Source organism: Triturus cristatus, chromosome 11 (genome assembly GCF_964204655.1).
Source record: "Triturus cristatus chromosome 11, aTriCri1.1, whole genome shotgun sequence".
In the NCBI taxonomy this organism is placed as follows: domain Eukaryota; kingdom Metazoa; phylum Chordata; class Amphibia; order Caudata; family Salamandridae; genus Triturus; species Triturus cristatus.
This window is the reverse complement of record NC_140594.1, coordinates 786,225,695-786,242,196: the sequence shown is the minus strand read 5'-3', so window position 1 is coordinate 786,242,196 and position 16,502 is coordinate 786,225,695. Positions and strand designations below refer to the sequence as shown.

General features: G+C 42.1%; 1 long non-coding RNA gene across 2 annotated transcripts; it reads right to left on the bottom strand.

Moving 5' to 3' along the window:
• Positions 1–3,498: 3,498 nt before the first annotated feature.
• On the bottom strand, positions 3,499–15,003 carry LOC146785441 (uncharacterized). Of its 2 annotated transcripts, XR_014970654.1 has the most exons (3): positions 14,800–15,003; positions 4,585–7,956; positions 3,499–4,533 (listed from the first exon to the last, which is right to left on the bottom strand). It is a non-coding gene; the product is annotated as an uncharacterized LOC146785441 (long non-coding RNA). The 2 variants fall into 2 exon arrangements; XR_014970653.1 differs by having other exon boundaries at positions 3,499–7,956.
• Positions 15,004–16,502: the final 1,499 nt, after the last annotated feature.

Genomic DNA, 16,502 nt, shown 5'->3' with positions numbered 1-16,502 from the left:
CACCAACCATGATATTATCGCCTTGCAGGAGTCTTGGGACTCTTCCCCCACTTTTTGGTTGGATGGCTATACTAGCTTTGTTGTTCCAGCTAATTCTAGCAGTGCGGGCAGAGCTAAAGGTGGCCTTATTTTTCTTTACATCTGAGAGGCCAACTAAAAAAGATTGATTCAGGTTCACCTAACCTCTTAATTGTGGAATGGGTAGTTTCTACCTCCCACAAATTATTATTAATTAATTTTTACAATTCGTGGGATAGGGATCATGGTAACGACCACATTGTCTCTTTGGAATTTTTTTGCATAATTTCAGTCTTAATAACCACACTCATTTCGATTTTATTTTAATGGGTGACTTCAATATTCACCCCTGTGGTGATTTTTGCCATTTTGGGGAATTTGAGGGACCATCAGGTTCACTGGCCCCCCATTTTGAGCATACTAAATCAGGGGAGGCTCTTGAAGAGTTGTTGGCCAATTTTAATATTGCGGAATTAATGAACACGAAGGGGAGGGCTCGTACATGCACGTATAAGGGGCATGATCATGGTTCGATAATCGATTATATTTTTTTGACCCCTGGCATTTTACATAGGGCTGTAACCTATAGAGTAATCAGTTCCCCGTATAGTGATCATAACCCGGTGTTGCTCGAGTTAGTCTGGAGTGATTTAAAGGTTAATAGCTCGAGATCCCTGGGCGGGGTGAATGCTCTACTACCTAAGGACCAAGGTAGAAGACTCAAGTGGGCAAAGGTGGTCCCGGAAAATTTTATTGATAACCTATTGCCAAAAATTGAGACTAACGTAGCCATCTGTCAGGATCCATCAGCTACAAACCTAGATATAATGGGGGCTTTTGAGGGAATATGTGCCCAAATATCCAATGACTTGTCGACTGTATCACACCGGCAAGGAACCAACCACTGTAAATGGTTTGACTCCAATTGTTCCAAAGCTCACAGGGCCTTAAAGAAGGCACTCTTAATCATCCCAAGAGACAAGGTCCTTATTGCCAAACTAAGGAAGGAGTATAAGCTAACCATTAACAGTAGGAAGAATGCTATCAAACAAGACGCGTGGGATAAATTACTTAACACGGATGTCCTGCGTGATAGCACCCAGTTTTGGGCCATCATTAATCACCCCTTTTTTTCTGAATCCGAGAACACGGTTATGGATAATGTAATTTGTGATTCGAAATGGTTGCTTCATTTTCAAGGAGTTTACGGGAATTCAGCCACTGATATACAGTATAATTCCACAGTGGCTGTTGCGTGTGCTCCCCTGTTTTTAATTGTGAGGAAGTGGAGAACGCAATCCTAGAGACTTCTAGAAATAAAGCACCCGGCCCTGATGGTGTGCCTGCAGATTTGTACACACACCTACCAAAATTCTGGGCTAAGATCTTAACGAACGTTTTTTTGCGCCGCTAATGGTAACACCCTTCCTTCCACATGGGCCACTTCAGTTATTGTGCCGATTTTCAAAAAGGGGCAGAGAGATGACCCGGGGTGTTATAGACCCATCTCTCTGCTTGACTCTGCGATTAAAATCCTGGGCAGAGTCTTACTGAAAAGATTAAGGGACAATATTGAGTGTAAGGGGGGTCTTGCAAACATCCAGTATGGCTTGAGAGAAAAGAGGCACAATGGACCAATGTTTGAACCTCCATTTATTGATTTCAAAGTATACGGTGGCCAAGAAGGGGTCCTTATTCTTGGCCTTTATGGACCTCTCCTCGGCCTTCGACTTGGTCAACAGGTCTAAGCTGTGGCACATTTTACTTGAGTTTGGCGTCGATCCAACACTTGTCCACTTCATGGCTTCTCTTCATCAGGAGTTGTTTGAGGTAGTTAGGGTCACTAGGGAAGGCAGGTGTACAACCCGATTCAAGTCTGAACGCCAAGGCTGCATTCTGGCCCCCCTCCTTTTCACCATTTACATCAATGGATTGGGAAAACGTCTGGTGGATGTGGGGGCGGATGTCCCGCGTGTAGGAGCTATGTCAGTTCCAGCTCTCCTATACGCGGACGACGCAGTTTTATTGGCGCGTACGGGAGTCGGGCTCCAAAGACTTTTGGATCAATTTGGGGCCTTTATGGCTCAATTAGACTTAAAAATAAACGCTAAAAAGTCGCACACGATGGCGGTAGGTCATTGTAGAAGTAGGCTTAAAACTAAAACCTTTTTCTGCAAAGGGGAGCTAGTTTCCAGAGTTGCTGTTTTTCCCTACTTGGGTGTCCTTTTTGACGATAAGGGATCCTGGGGCCCCCAAATTAAGGCGAAGAGTATATCTATGGCTCGTTCGTCATCAGCGCTTACGGGCTTTTCAAGGAGACTTGGGTCTAGGCCTATGGAGGCCCTCTTGAAAATATACAATACCAAATGCATACCGATCGCTTCCTATGGCTCACCCTTGTGGGGTTACGCATCTGTGGAAAAAATTCAAAAAGTGGAGAATGGTTTTATTAGATATCTTCTGTCCCTCCCCAAATCCTCCCCGACCTATCTTACAGATAGGCTAAAACTGGCCCCCCTGATTTTTTGGTTAAAAACTTGGCTCAATCAAGAGCTAACATTGAATCATGCCATTATGTCCGATCTTAGGGGAATGGATCGGGCCCATAAAATTCCATGGCTGGTTTATTTGGAAAAAACTTTTCTTCAGCTGGGCCGTACAGAACTTTTCCGGTTGCCAGCTACCATTAGAAAGGAGGACGTTAATTGGATCAAAACTAAATTTATGAAGAGGGCTAGATTGGACCGGGAGGAAAAAGAACTTGAAAACCAGCTGTTAGGGCGCATTTTCTGTTAACCTTTTCTCCCTCACTAGAGCCCTACCTTAAAATTGTCACTAAACCTTTTCATAGGTTTCTGTTGACCAAATTTAGGTTTAATTTGATCCATCAGATTTTAGGCAGTTACCCATCTTGGATAAAACCTGAACTAGGTCCCCCCTGTAATTGTGATAAATTTTCGCAACAAGACACTTTGCATTTTATTATGTTTTGCGAGACTTACAGGGATATAAGGAAAAGATATTTGTTACCAACATTGAAAGAGGCCGGCTTTATTCAGGTCAGGCCTGCACTGATCTATCTTCAGCACCTGGGGTCAACTCGTATTATTTTTTGTGTGGCTAGTTTTCTAGTGGCAGCCATTAGGATCAAAAAGCAAGCCCCTCTCAATGAAATGTTTTAAGTTTTTAAGTGGATTTTAAGAATAATTAACTTGTTTTGTACTGATTAGGTTTTGTACTGATTTCTGTAAATCTGAAATTGAGTGTTTTTATGGTGTATGCTGTGAATATGTATTATTTATGTCTTTTATGATTTTAACGAATCGAATAAAGAGTATTTGACTGACTGACTGACAACTTAAGCAGTGACATTTTTTAATGGTTGTACGATTCAAGAAACAAAATCTTCAAACAGTCAGAAGTCATTGGCATTTCAATAAAGCAATTCAATTCTATAATAACGACAGAGAGGATGGTATGCAACTAGAAAGGTTTATTTTCAGATTATTAGTTCCTTATAATCATCACAATCGACAAGGACAAAAAATGATATCATCACAGGGAAGAAATTAAGTTGCTCACGCACCCTGAATCGAGATACGCGACGCTCTTTTCATTGTCATGTTCCCATTATTGCTGCCAACTTTTCGCCTCCATGCCTCACTATCAATCTCATACAAAATAATGAGCCTTTGTCTTGCTAATGAGAGACGTAGTTACACACCTGCAAAGAAAGAAATAGAAAGCATACTAACAGTCTCAAAATGTGTAGCACTCTGCTAAGGCCTAATATCAAGCAAAGATAGCTTGAGAATCAAAGTGGAAGTACATTATTAACTATAAGAAAACAAACCGTCATCGTTATAAAGTGAATATTTAAAAAAAAAAAAAAAATCTTTATTAAATGATATTTCCAATCATAGCATTGTATACAGGTATATACTCACACAATCAAATCAGAGGTATAATGATTTTGGCCCATTTCTTGGGACATCCCCTAGATTTAAACACTTCTTTTTCTGCAATCATACACTTATCCAGTTCGGCAGCCCAGGCATTTGTCAATGGTCGCCCCGGTACCCCCCACTTCATTGCTATTGCTCTTTTTACTAGTGTGTAGCCTAAGGTGACTAATTGTTGTTCTACTTCTGTGAGATCGGTCGCTACCCAAATATTGAGAAGCCCCAGTGGTGGAATGAGGTTAATCTCTTTCCCAAGTTCTTCTTGCATGTGTGTGCTTGCTAGGCCTGGGCGAAGCACTACGCTACGCTCGCGTAGTTTGCGAAGTTCGCGCTACTTCGCGCTACGCGAACTGCACGTAGCACAGTGCGAACACGTGTAGCGTAGTGTTGCGTAGTGCTGCGGTCATTTTTTGCTTGCTCGCGGTCCTCAACGTCAAGTTGGCGACCGCGAGCAAGCAAAATGACATCCTGGCGAGACTTTTTCCTTGTTCGCGATCACGAGCATGGAAAATAAACCTCCCGGCGAGATTCCCAACGCGAGAAGGTCAGGTTTCTCATTGCGAGGGGTCGCGTATGCTCGCGACCGCTCGCGATGAGAAACTACCAGTTCGCGTTGAGAAAGCTGCTGCTCGAGTAAAAATCTACTCGAGCAGCAGAAAACTACAGCTCGCACTGTGCAAGATGCCATTTTCAATGATTGCACAGTGCCGGTTGCTTGTCCGCACTGTGCAATCATTGAAAACAACATCTTGCACAGTGCGAACATGTTACTTCGCAGTTCGTGAAGTGCTACGCGTAGCTCGCGTAGTGCGAACTTCACTTTGCGTAGCTTCGCGAAGTGCTACTTCGCGAACTACGCCCACCCTTAGTGCTTGCCTCCTTCCAAATGGCTCGCAGTAATGGACAGTCCTACAGAGTATGATATAAGTTGGCTTCTTGGTGACACCCCCTCAGGCAAAGGGCATCCTGCCTAGTCCCTATTTTTGACAGTGTGACCACGGTGAGGTATGTTCTGTGTAAAACCTTTAATTGGATCAAGCGGCAACAATGGTTACCTCTCTTGGTGACATTAGCGCTGTTTGCCAATCCTCATCATCTATATCTCCAATGCCAGCTTGCCACAGCCTGCGTAGAGCCTGAAAAGGATCAGGTAAGTTATTACATAGTTTGCGGTACGTTAAAGAGATAGCTTTGCTTGAGATTGGTTCAGAGAGCAGCCGATCTTCCAGTGGGGATGATTCCGGAAGGTCATCTGTATCCAGGAGATCGGTTGTTAGGGCATGACGGATCTGTAAATACTGGAACGTTTCCCCCTGAGCCATGTCATATTCCTTATAAAGTGAATATTTAATGAGTAGAAATGCGTGTGTTTTTTATTCACTCCAAAAATTACATTGTGATTTCGAAATGTACACAGCAATCTTATCTATGATAATGCCTAAATAGGAAACACACAACTAAATGAGTTAGAACACATGTTGAATACGTGAATTATATACTGTAACATATGGATAGTGTATATGTAGAGGGCGGAGTCTAAATTACGCTGCTCCAATGGAAAATATTTGAAGCATAATAAACCCATGTTGTGGTAATTACAACCTGTTTAGTTTCAGCATCTCTTCAAGGATGTGAGAGTCGATCAAGCAGAGCTAGTCCCATGCTAAATGGTGCATATTTCCTTCCATGTACCTTTCCAATTGTTGACTGTCAGTTTGCTAAAAGTTACGATTTGTGCCTTTTCATTTTCCTGGATTCTTTAGGATAGAAATGTTGCCAGGTACCTTTCAATGCTGAGAAGATTTGGCCTCTCACTGGGTCACGGCTGTCTGCTAATTCTACCCAAAATAGGTGTGTAGATCCAAAGTATTTGTCAAATTTATGAAGCTATCTGGCCTTACAGTTTAGAGTGGACCACCCGTTCTTGGCTGGGACCAAAAGTGGTTTGCATATGGCTGGTTCCTTTCTGTAGTTCCACAGATGAGCTAAACATGATGGACTGGCATGTGGTCCAGATAAATTATAGCGGTGCAAATATTTCAAACATTCCTTCTATCCCTGTTTAGGCTATCTAAATGAGTCCCCCTAAGTAGAAAGAGCGTGCCCAGACATGGGTCACAAGAGAGATCTGTCATAGGACTCAAGCTTTACCTCACTTATGAAACTCAACAAAGCTGAAATTTGTCTGGGGTTGCTTGAATTCCCCGGTTCAGTTTCGACCTTTCTTTGTAGACAGGGGTTAATAATGATTAGCATATGGCTCGTCCCTGTCTGTAATGGCACTGATGAGCTAAAAACTGTTGGAAAACAGCCCAGTATATTTACCAGTGGTTTCTGAAGTGGTGTGTAAGGAATAGGTAGTAATTAATTCTAATTAAAGGGGGTTTCAAATCCAAACTGTGGCGCTGGAAAAACAATGACATTCTTAATGTGCAGAGTCAATGATATATTTAATGTGCCAAATTCGTCAAGGTGGTGGGCGATTCAATGGATATTCACCACAGTGCTGAAGGCAGTTGTGCACTTATATACAAGAGTGGTAGCCTGCACATTAGCAGATTGATCAGCACGACTCAGTGGCAGCAAGTTCACAAAAGATAAACCAGCTCACTAATTATTTTCAGGGTTTGAGATCATTCGCCATGTAGCCACAGAGGTGCTGGCCCTAAATTAACACATAATAAGGCATAACAAGCTTGGACATTGAGAGCTTAAATTATATGGTGGTGGTATAGATACTCTGTCAACAACAGATTATACATACCACCATCATGAAGGTCCGCCTGCCCAACATTCAGCCAAACCTCTCTGATGGCCCGATGGACTAAGGGCCGTCGGAGGATTGGTTATACGTCACCCCACCCAATCAGGATGGGCAGATATTTAGCCATTTTTTTTACTGTCCGTCATCTCTAGGCAAACGCTGGTGGTGACGGGCAGTAAAAACTAAATAATACCCCCCCCCCCCCCCCCCCCCACCATGGGAGATGACTACCATTATGAGGAGAGCATTCCTTTTTTTCATTTTCCAAAAGAAAATCCTATTTTGGGGTTTTCTTTTTTAAAATAAAAAATGAATACTGTTTGGTACAGGGCTATGCCATGCTCACACAGCCCCGCACCAAACAGCAAAATGCATTGACAGGAGCCGCCATGACAGCGGATCCTGCCCATGCTTTATAAATGACAATCTGCTTGGCTATAAATGAGTTCCTAAATTCTCAATGATGTATATATGTTTTTTGTTCTACTGAGTAACTGAAATATAATTTATGAGGATAACTGAATGACAGCAAACATGAGTAGTGCCTATCTTGGGTTTGATGCTCTCTTGCTTTCCCCAAGAACTCTGTGCCATCCTTTTTATTGTAGGTCCATCTTCTTTCAATGTGTGCTTAGTTTTGCAACTATTCATCTTGATATTGTTCACAGTCACATCAATCATTGTCACCACAGCATTTGGCAGTAGATCTCTGGTGTGGAGGGAGTCCTTTGTGTTTTTAACTGGGCAATTCTGGTCATGGAGTTCTATTTCAGGCTGTATGAGGATTGGCTAATTCTGAAAGAAGCTGAAAGGTTGTCTTTGAGATCAGGTGGTAGAGATGGATTCATGATACATGTATTACTGTGAGATAACTTCATTTCATTTTTCTGGAAAATAATAGGATGTTGTTGAGTGCAGGGCTGGTTTATGAATCAAGAGATGAAGGCTTGAAAAAACAGGATTTATAGATGAAAAATCAAAAACAACTTGGTATGTAGAGGTATCTGGCGGCGGGGATTTTATATTTTGTTTCACTTGATTCATAATATATCCCCACACCTGAATGCATTCCTGGCTGGAGCTTCCAACACTAGCCGCCTGACTGTTGCACAACTGTGACTATGGTTGACTTCGGCTCTATGCCATAATAGGCAAATGTTTTCTTTTCTTCCAACTGCTTGCTTTCGAATACAAATCTGAAGTCATCACAGCCTGTGGACAAGAATGGATCACATTTAGTGAAACAAGCAATAAACAGAAAAATCTCTATGTATTATACTGTGTACAGTGATACTCTAGGTGGTAACTAGCCTTATATCCAAATTTAAGCTACTAGCTAAATAACAGTCACACTTCACTCACCTTAGACCTCTTAATAATGCTTTAAGATCTTAGGGAGCAGAAACTTAACTTAGGAATTGGTAGAACTGTAGTCTCAGTCGCCCTGTTTTTGTTCATATCATCTGAATGGTTACATTGACGTACAACTGGTCCCTGGCACACCTAATGCTGTGTGATAGCATTTCCTAGCAAGAGTGTGCATGAGGGTCAGGGAATGGTATACAATGCCTTGGCAGGGGAACAAAGCATCATTTCAATGCTTACCGGAAAAAATAGATAAAAACAAACGTGAAGGGTAAACTATCTTTTTTAAAACTGTAAATATCAAAGAGTAGCATTTGTGTGGAAACCACAGTATGTTTACAGACTAACATGGTATCCAACTGCATAAAGCAATATGGAAATGGGTGGTTTTACCTACCAGCAAAAACAGCTAAAGAAATAGCTTGGACTCTGTTTGAGGCCTCCAGTATTTCAGTGACCCCTTTGTTAGGGTGACCAACAGCTATTGCCTCTTGTATTGTGAATTACCTAAGTGTGAATACCATTCTTTAAGCTGACCATAGACAGATTCAGTGTATTGATGCATTCCTGTGAGCTGGGTAGCGCACACTGACGAGAAGAAAGTCAGGTTCCCCTGTACACTTTAAATGGTGCTCTTTGATTCATGGAGAGTTCACATTTCAGGAATGAGATAGATGTGATAAGGAAATTATAAAGAGTAGGGCTTAGACCCTGGGCTAACCTTTCAATACACTTATCACTGTTGTTGTCACCCAGGTACGGACTCTCATCCCTCCCATGGCCTGTGCTGTCAGCTTTGTAGGCACTCTTGTTGTGACAGACTGCTTTCAAGAGGAAGAGCAGTGGGCACTTTAAAGAAGCTGACCCCAACAAAAACTTCAAAGTCTCACACACTAAATCACATTTGGTGTCTGGAAATTGACTATAATGGGAGTTTGAGTCCCAAAAAATGTCATCTGTCAAGCAGCCAGACGGGCTGTGTGAGGAGGGAAGCTCGGCGAGACAGTTGCAAGTGACCCGGCCTGGAGGCCAAGGCCTGCTAGTCTTCCTGCTGGGTGAGGGGACATTACCCACAAACTCCAAGACCGCCTGCCCTGGAGCCTGGAACACCAGCACCTGCCTGCTTGCGAAGACCAATGTGCCCTTGTGAGGAAGAGGAGTGCTTTGGAGGAAGCAAGGTCCAGTCAGGAGACCTGTCAAGTGGCCTCCTTTTGCGAGGTGTCAGTAGAAGGCTGCATCAATCAGACCCCGTGCCAGGCAAAGTGGGTGACCCCCGTATGCCAGAGGAGTGCCACTGTGAATCAGCAGCAGCACTGATCAGGTCATTGCCTGTGTGTAGGGCATAGTTATGAAAGGCAGAATAGACATTGCAGTCATGTCACTGGGAATCTTAACTTTAATACATTGCACTATAGCACTCATATATCGCTCCATAGTCCTCAGTGGGTGCTCTTACCTACTCTGATGAGTAGAACACTACACGTGAAGAGTAATGTTTTGGAGTTCTGGTGTCGTGCATGAGTGACCAGAGAGGTGCTCTTTATCTTGTCGCGCAGCTCCTAGCAGTGTGATGGAGCAGGATGTGTGGGATATAGGCACACCGGTTATAGTTAGAACTCAAACATATTGGGAGCTACACATCACAGACCTAGCCTGAGGGGCAGCACCATGCTGTGTGCGGGAACACCAAAAAGTGGGTAATAAGACTAGGCACAGTAATCCATATGGCACCATGCTCAATGCCGAGATCTTGTCAAATTAGTAAAATGATGCCAAACATGGAGGAATAAGAGTTGGTAGCATGTGCAGTAGTCGGGCATCTTTTTAAACGGCAGGACACTACCTACTGCTGCACAAGTACACTTCATAAGTGAGGAAATAAGTGAAAAAGGATTCAAGGGTGGCTAACTGAGCAGAAGCTACACAATCTTTAAAAGGCCCAGATTTCATCTACCCCGCTGGGCTAAATTAGAGCAACCATCTGGGGTGTGGCACAAGAGCTTAAATTCAGCTAGTAGGCACTCTACACACATCCTATAATTGACAAGGAGAAAAGGAAAGGAAGGGAGCAAGCCCTGGAGGCAATAATGGGTGGGGAATGGGAAGAACACAGGGATCCACATCAGGTCAGAAAATATGCAAACAAGTCTCCAATTCCCAAAATGGATGTTCATTTTCTCTCAAGCCACTAAAAGCCACCAAGGTATCAAATCAATATTAACACAGACCCTTAGTCAATATCACAAGAAAGAAGCACTATTGTGCAAACTTTAACGTTCTACAACAAATTAAGTGTAGTAGTGAGACAAACCAGTCTTAGAGTTCAACGACGTATAAATTGCAACTGTTCATATTTTACCTTGGCGCCAGAAATGAGTTTAAGAGGTAGAAAGTTAAATAAAATGTCAGCACATACTTTTAGTTGTTCATTAAAATCAGTGATGCCAGATTTAGAATGATGGTGTTAAAAAACAGTCACTGTGCATGCCTTTCCTCATTCCATTCAATGGTACCAGAATTTGACTTAGACTTATGGAGTTAAAAAACTGTCACCATGCACGCTTTTATTTGTCCCTCAATTAAATGACTTTGTCGGTTTTAAGGGGCCATTTATTGTACCTGAAAAAATCTGATCGGGTTCTAAACTTATCAGGTGAGATAAATAGCACCTATACAGAGTATTTGTGGTATAACATACAGATGTTGGTGCTTAATAACTACCGTTTTGTACCTAGTAGGTACCGGGTGCAATAAATGCCACCCAACTCAGACTTCTGACCTCTACACAAGCAGGAGACACAAAACCTTGACAAACACTGAGTCAGGGCCTTAAAGTTACTGAGTTAAAATAAAACAGCCACTGTGTACACCTTTCCTTATCCTAACCAGTTTAGGTGTCAGAAATGAGACAGATTTCTAGAATTAAAAATGGTCTTCGTTCACACTTTCTCATCTCCTTCAATTCATTGGTGCCAGCAACAAGATTTGAGTTAAAAGTTATACTCTGTCATGTGCACACCTTCACTTGTCCCATTCAATTTAATGGTGCCAGAAACAATACTTAAGAGTTACAGAGCTAAAAACAAAAAAGTTGTTCAGTCAATTTGTCAGAAATGAAATTAAGAGAGTTGGCGATCAGCCAGGGTGGTGGAGGTTATAGCCTCCAACACCTTAGTGCATGACTGCCTCCCACATTTAGACATTTCTGCCTCCGTGGCAGGGATCACTGTGTGGTAGAAGGAGCCACCGCGACAAAAGCTCCTCTGAAGGTACTGTAAGTTTAGTGAGTGGCCACTATATTTCCTGTGCTGCCCTGCAAACTTGTTTCTTTTTTAAACAGAAGCTCCCAAAGCCGGCGTTTGTTTTTGTCAGGTCTGCCAGGCTTTTCCTGGTGGCCCCAAACAGGAAAAAGTACATCTGCCCTATCCAGGGAGCACAGTTGAAGGTACTTTGAAGGACATCCGTTGACCTTGTGGATGTTGGTCTAAGGTTTCCTAAGTAGATGCCACAGAGTCTGCACCTACAGAAACATGACAGTTTCCCCCGATTCTAAATGGAGAAGGCTGACCATCAGTTTGATGGACACGGTACTCCTCTACACGAATGTTAAATAACCCCCTTAGAGTCGTGGAGTTAAAAAGACTGTCAATTTGCATACATTTACTTGTGTTATTCAATTCAATACTGCCAATAATAGGGATTTAACTTATATGGGGAACAACCTTTACAACGCAACTTTTACAACGCACTACACTTACAACGCATTTTTTACAACGCAAAATCCACTACAACGCATTCCATTACATCGCATGACACTACAACGCATTTTTAAAAACTACCTTTACAACGCATTCCATTACATCGCATACTACCTTTACAACGCATACCATTACAACGCATAATATTACACTACACTATCCAACACTTACCCTACTGTTGCACCCCCTGGAGTTAGAATAGTAATTTTTACCCCTATACTATCCAACACTTTCCCTACTGTTGCACCCCCTGGAGTTAGAATAGTAATTTTTACCCCTATACTATCCAACATTTACCCTACTGTTGCACCCCCTGGAGTTAGAATAGTAATTTTTACCCCTATACTATCCAACACTTTCCCTACTGTTGCACCCCCTGGAGTTAGAATAGTAATTTTTACCCCTATACTATCCAACACTTACCCTACTGTTGCACCCCCTGGAGTTAGAATAGTAATTTTTACCCCTATACTATCCAACACTTTCCCTACTGTTGCACCCCCTGGAGTTAGAATAGTAATTTTTACCCCTATACTATCCAACACTTTCCCTACTGTTGCACCCCCTGGAGTTAGAATAGTAATTTTTACCCCTATACTATCCAACACTTACCCTACTGTTGCACCCCCTGGAGTTAGAATAGTAATTTTTACCCCTATACTATCCAACACTTTCCCTACTGTTGCACCCCCTGGAGTTAGAATAGTAATTTTTACCCCTATACTATCTAATACTTACCTTAAATGCAATTTAATATTATGTGTTGTAATGGTATGCGTTGTAAAGGTAGTATGCGTTGTAATGGAATGCGTTGTAAAGGTAGTTTTTAAAAATGCGTTGTAGTGTCATGCTATGTAATGGAATGCGTTGTAATGGATTTTGCGTTGTAAAAAATGCGTTGTAAGTGCATGCGTTGTAAAAGTGTGCGTTGTAACGACATACATCCAACTTATATAGTTATATAGAAAAGCATCTAAAACTAAATACCCTCAAAACCGAATTCCTCCCTCCCAAATATCCATAATTCAAGACTGGCTGAAACATCTAACGGCACTCAACTGCCAACCTCTGATCATCGACTCAGCGAAATTGCTGAGAGTAACTCTGGGCAGAAATCTAAATATACAGAAACACATCAGCACCGCAACAAAAGGAGCAAACTGGCAGTACAAGCACTAGTTATCCCAAAAGTGGAATATAGGAGTGTCTCTCTTTGCGGTCTTCCCAAATCCTCGACGGCCCCTTTAAGAGCCTCTATCAACGCAGCAGCTAGACTTATTACTTATCACATCTCCCTGGACCTTAGATCCCTCAACTGGCTACCTCTCGAAGACAGAATTCAACTACAAATCGCATGTGTGACGCACAAAGTCATACATCACAACACTCCTAGCTATCTGGCACAGAAACTGGTGCCTTCATGTGGCAACAGATCCTCCAGAAGTGCTAGTAACCTTTTACTCAAATCACAAAGATTCAGCAAGAAGAAAACATACAACCGAGCCTTCTCGGGGATGGCGCCCAGGATCTGGAATGCACTGTCCCCAGAAACTAGACTGAATCTATCTACTGCATCTTTGAAAAAAGAAGTGAAATCTCTCCTCATAGCTAAATTCACATGAGCTATGGTTATAAGTGGTGATACGATTCTTGATTGTACAGAACAAGACGATATTTACTATATACCTGTTTGTTTTATATATTTACCCTGTAAAGCGCTCTGATACCCGCAAGGGTCTTGTTCGCGCTATATAAAACCTTCAAAATAAAAATAGAATAAATAAAATAGTTAAAACAAAGTTACTAAAAACACTTTTACTGGTTCTATTCAAATCACTGTAAACGAGACATAATTATCCCCCAGTCACACCCTTCCTGCCCCCAAGGTAACTAACCAGTCAGGTATGCAATAATTGACGTATGTCACCCCTTCTGTATGTCCCTGTAAAACATCCCCCATGAATTCACTTTATGGCAAAACCTTTTTCCATGTGATTAATGCAGAAAATAGCAAGTGAAGGTTTACTCGTTAAATCAATGTATTTATTTATGCGTTTTTATATAGCACGTACTTTACCCGAAGGTGTCAGAACGCTTTACAATAGAACCAGTTGCAATACATAAGGACTTCAGAGTACCTGAATTACATAACACATACAAATCAGATATATGCGTCTAAACACAAAAAGAAAACGTTACAATGGTGTGTACAAGAGATGTGCTATTTAAAGTAACAGCGTAGCTATAATCTGCCAATATTGAATTGTTGTGCAAAGAGGTGCCGCAACAAAAAAATTTGAATTGTGCGAGGAGAAAAAAAGCAATTCAGAGCTATACTCTGGCCTGCTGCTGCTCTCTTTACCTGCGATGGCGCTCAAATAGCCTCACATTGTGCTACACTTTAACCCTTTCCAGTAGTGCCCCTATACCTAGCGCTTGGAGCCATAGCACTAAGGCATGCGTGTGATGTCTAAGAAACGTTTTGTACTTGAGGGAAACCCCTCCTGTACTAAATCCTGTGCTATACACATTTATTTACATTTCACACATTTGATGTGTGCTATGCAGTGCAGTTCACATGCAGTGAGTGAAAGGTATGAAAAAATAAATACATTTCTCATACTTAATGTTTGCTTGTAGAAATGTCATGGTTTGATTCAAGGCATGGTCTGATACCCAAATGCACAAATACCACCCTTTTAATGCGTCCTTGACACAACGAGGTGCAAAGATGTGCAAATCACTATTTGCAATACTTTAAATCAACTTTCCAGCGCTATTTCTTTTTAATGAAAATGAAATGCTTCATTAATATTTTGTTCCACCTGGCGCTACATTGGTGACTTTGTGGTGTCGCAAAGACTTGATAAAACTGCCCATGAGACTGTAGCTCTGGCACTTTGCAGCAGGTGAGAGTTACCCTCCAACTTACCTCTCATTCTTAAGGTAGGTTCCTGAATTCTTTCAACCGCCAGCTTTTTCAATTTCTTGACCGTTGTTTTTTTGAAAGCCTCGTTGCTCTTAGCAACGTCAATGATTTTGAGATTGCCAGTTGGACTATAAAGTTGAACCTGGAAGTTGCCTCGACCCATCTTTGCTCTGTTTTACCACTCTCTGCTCCCTTGCAATGACGACTAAAGGTGGTGGAATGTATATTATAGTGTACACTGTTTCATCTCCTTTCACTTTTATTTAGACTCCTCGGGGGTTTCCGGTGACGTATACAAATGTTCTATCCCTGAGGCCTTAAGTGGGCTAGTGATCGCTGTAGCTGCGTGGTAGCCCCTTTCCCAGCGCAGTGTTACAGACACGTTGTAAGGCATGGGTAAAGTAGACACTTTTCCAGGGACCCCACCCTCCAAGCAGCCCCCCTTGTACAGTGAGTGGGAGTGTCGTACTAACTCCCATAATAACGTTGCTCATAAAACAGCTTTGTTTCCTGTTTTGATAGTCGAGTATGGTTAGCAGAAACATTAGGGTGTGTGCCAGGGAAAAGTTACATAACGTGGAATAAACAAAGCAGGACAAGTTCTTGCAAGGGTATTTCCTTTCCAACGCAAACGTAGTTTCTGCTGGAAAGGCCCTATTCCCAGCACAAATAGTGCAGGGTGCTACTTTCCACCACTGTGCATCAAGTCGAGCAACCTGGGTGTAGCTGAAGCAGATTTGAACAGGCATCCAGATTTTTGAATGTAAATCCCTATACTGAGATAGCCAGACTGGGCTTTGCATCAAAAATATTACATCTTCTTAGGGCATGTCCGTTGCCCTGTCATGCTCTGTGCTTACAGTTAAAGCTGTCACTCTTGATCCCTTCTCTGTACCGCAGCTCTCTCTACCTCATTCCACTCTCTGTATCTCACTTATCCTTTTCCATTGGACCTTTACTGTATCTTTAATGCAACAGCTTCACTCCTCGCACAACCCAATCTCTGTCTTTATCTCACCTATCCATCGGTCTTTCCGTGTCTTTACTACCTTACATCTCTCTACTTATCTCTCAGCCCTTTCTCTACCTCGCCACTCTTCCTCGTGCCAATTTCCTTTCTCTGTTTACCTCATCTCTCTCTCTCTACCTCACCTTTCTCTATTCCATCACTCTCCTTCTCACTAACTAAACCTCAATTTTATTCACCATTAGATAATTTATTTACCTTGTGGAGAGCTGTTCATTGTACCATGGGGTAAATTTTGTGTGAGATTTACTGTTAAGTGTTCTTTTGGGAGCATAGATGTCGGCTAATTAGGTGATCCAGTTTTCCCACTGCTGGTATTTCTTGTCTATATTTCCGGAAAGGATAGGGGAATTGTCCTTCCCACGTTTTAGGGTCCAGTTTGGACCAGCTCCTGGTAGTGATGTTTTGTACCAAGGTTTTTTTTCGAATGAAGTGGTTTTGGTAAGCTGAACATGATTAAAGAGTGGTCTGACCAAGGTACTGGGGTAGGTTTAGAGACTATGATCTGCAGGTCATTAGAGAAAATGAGGTCCAATATATGCCCTTTCTCATGCGTAGGTGATGTTACGAGTTGGGATAGTTGTAATGCTTCATTGTCACCCTGCAGCTGTCTGATGTGGGGGGAATTGTGTTTATCAAAGTGTAGATTGAAGTCTCCAAGAATTGTCAGTTGGGCCTT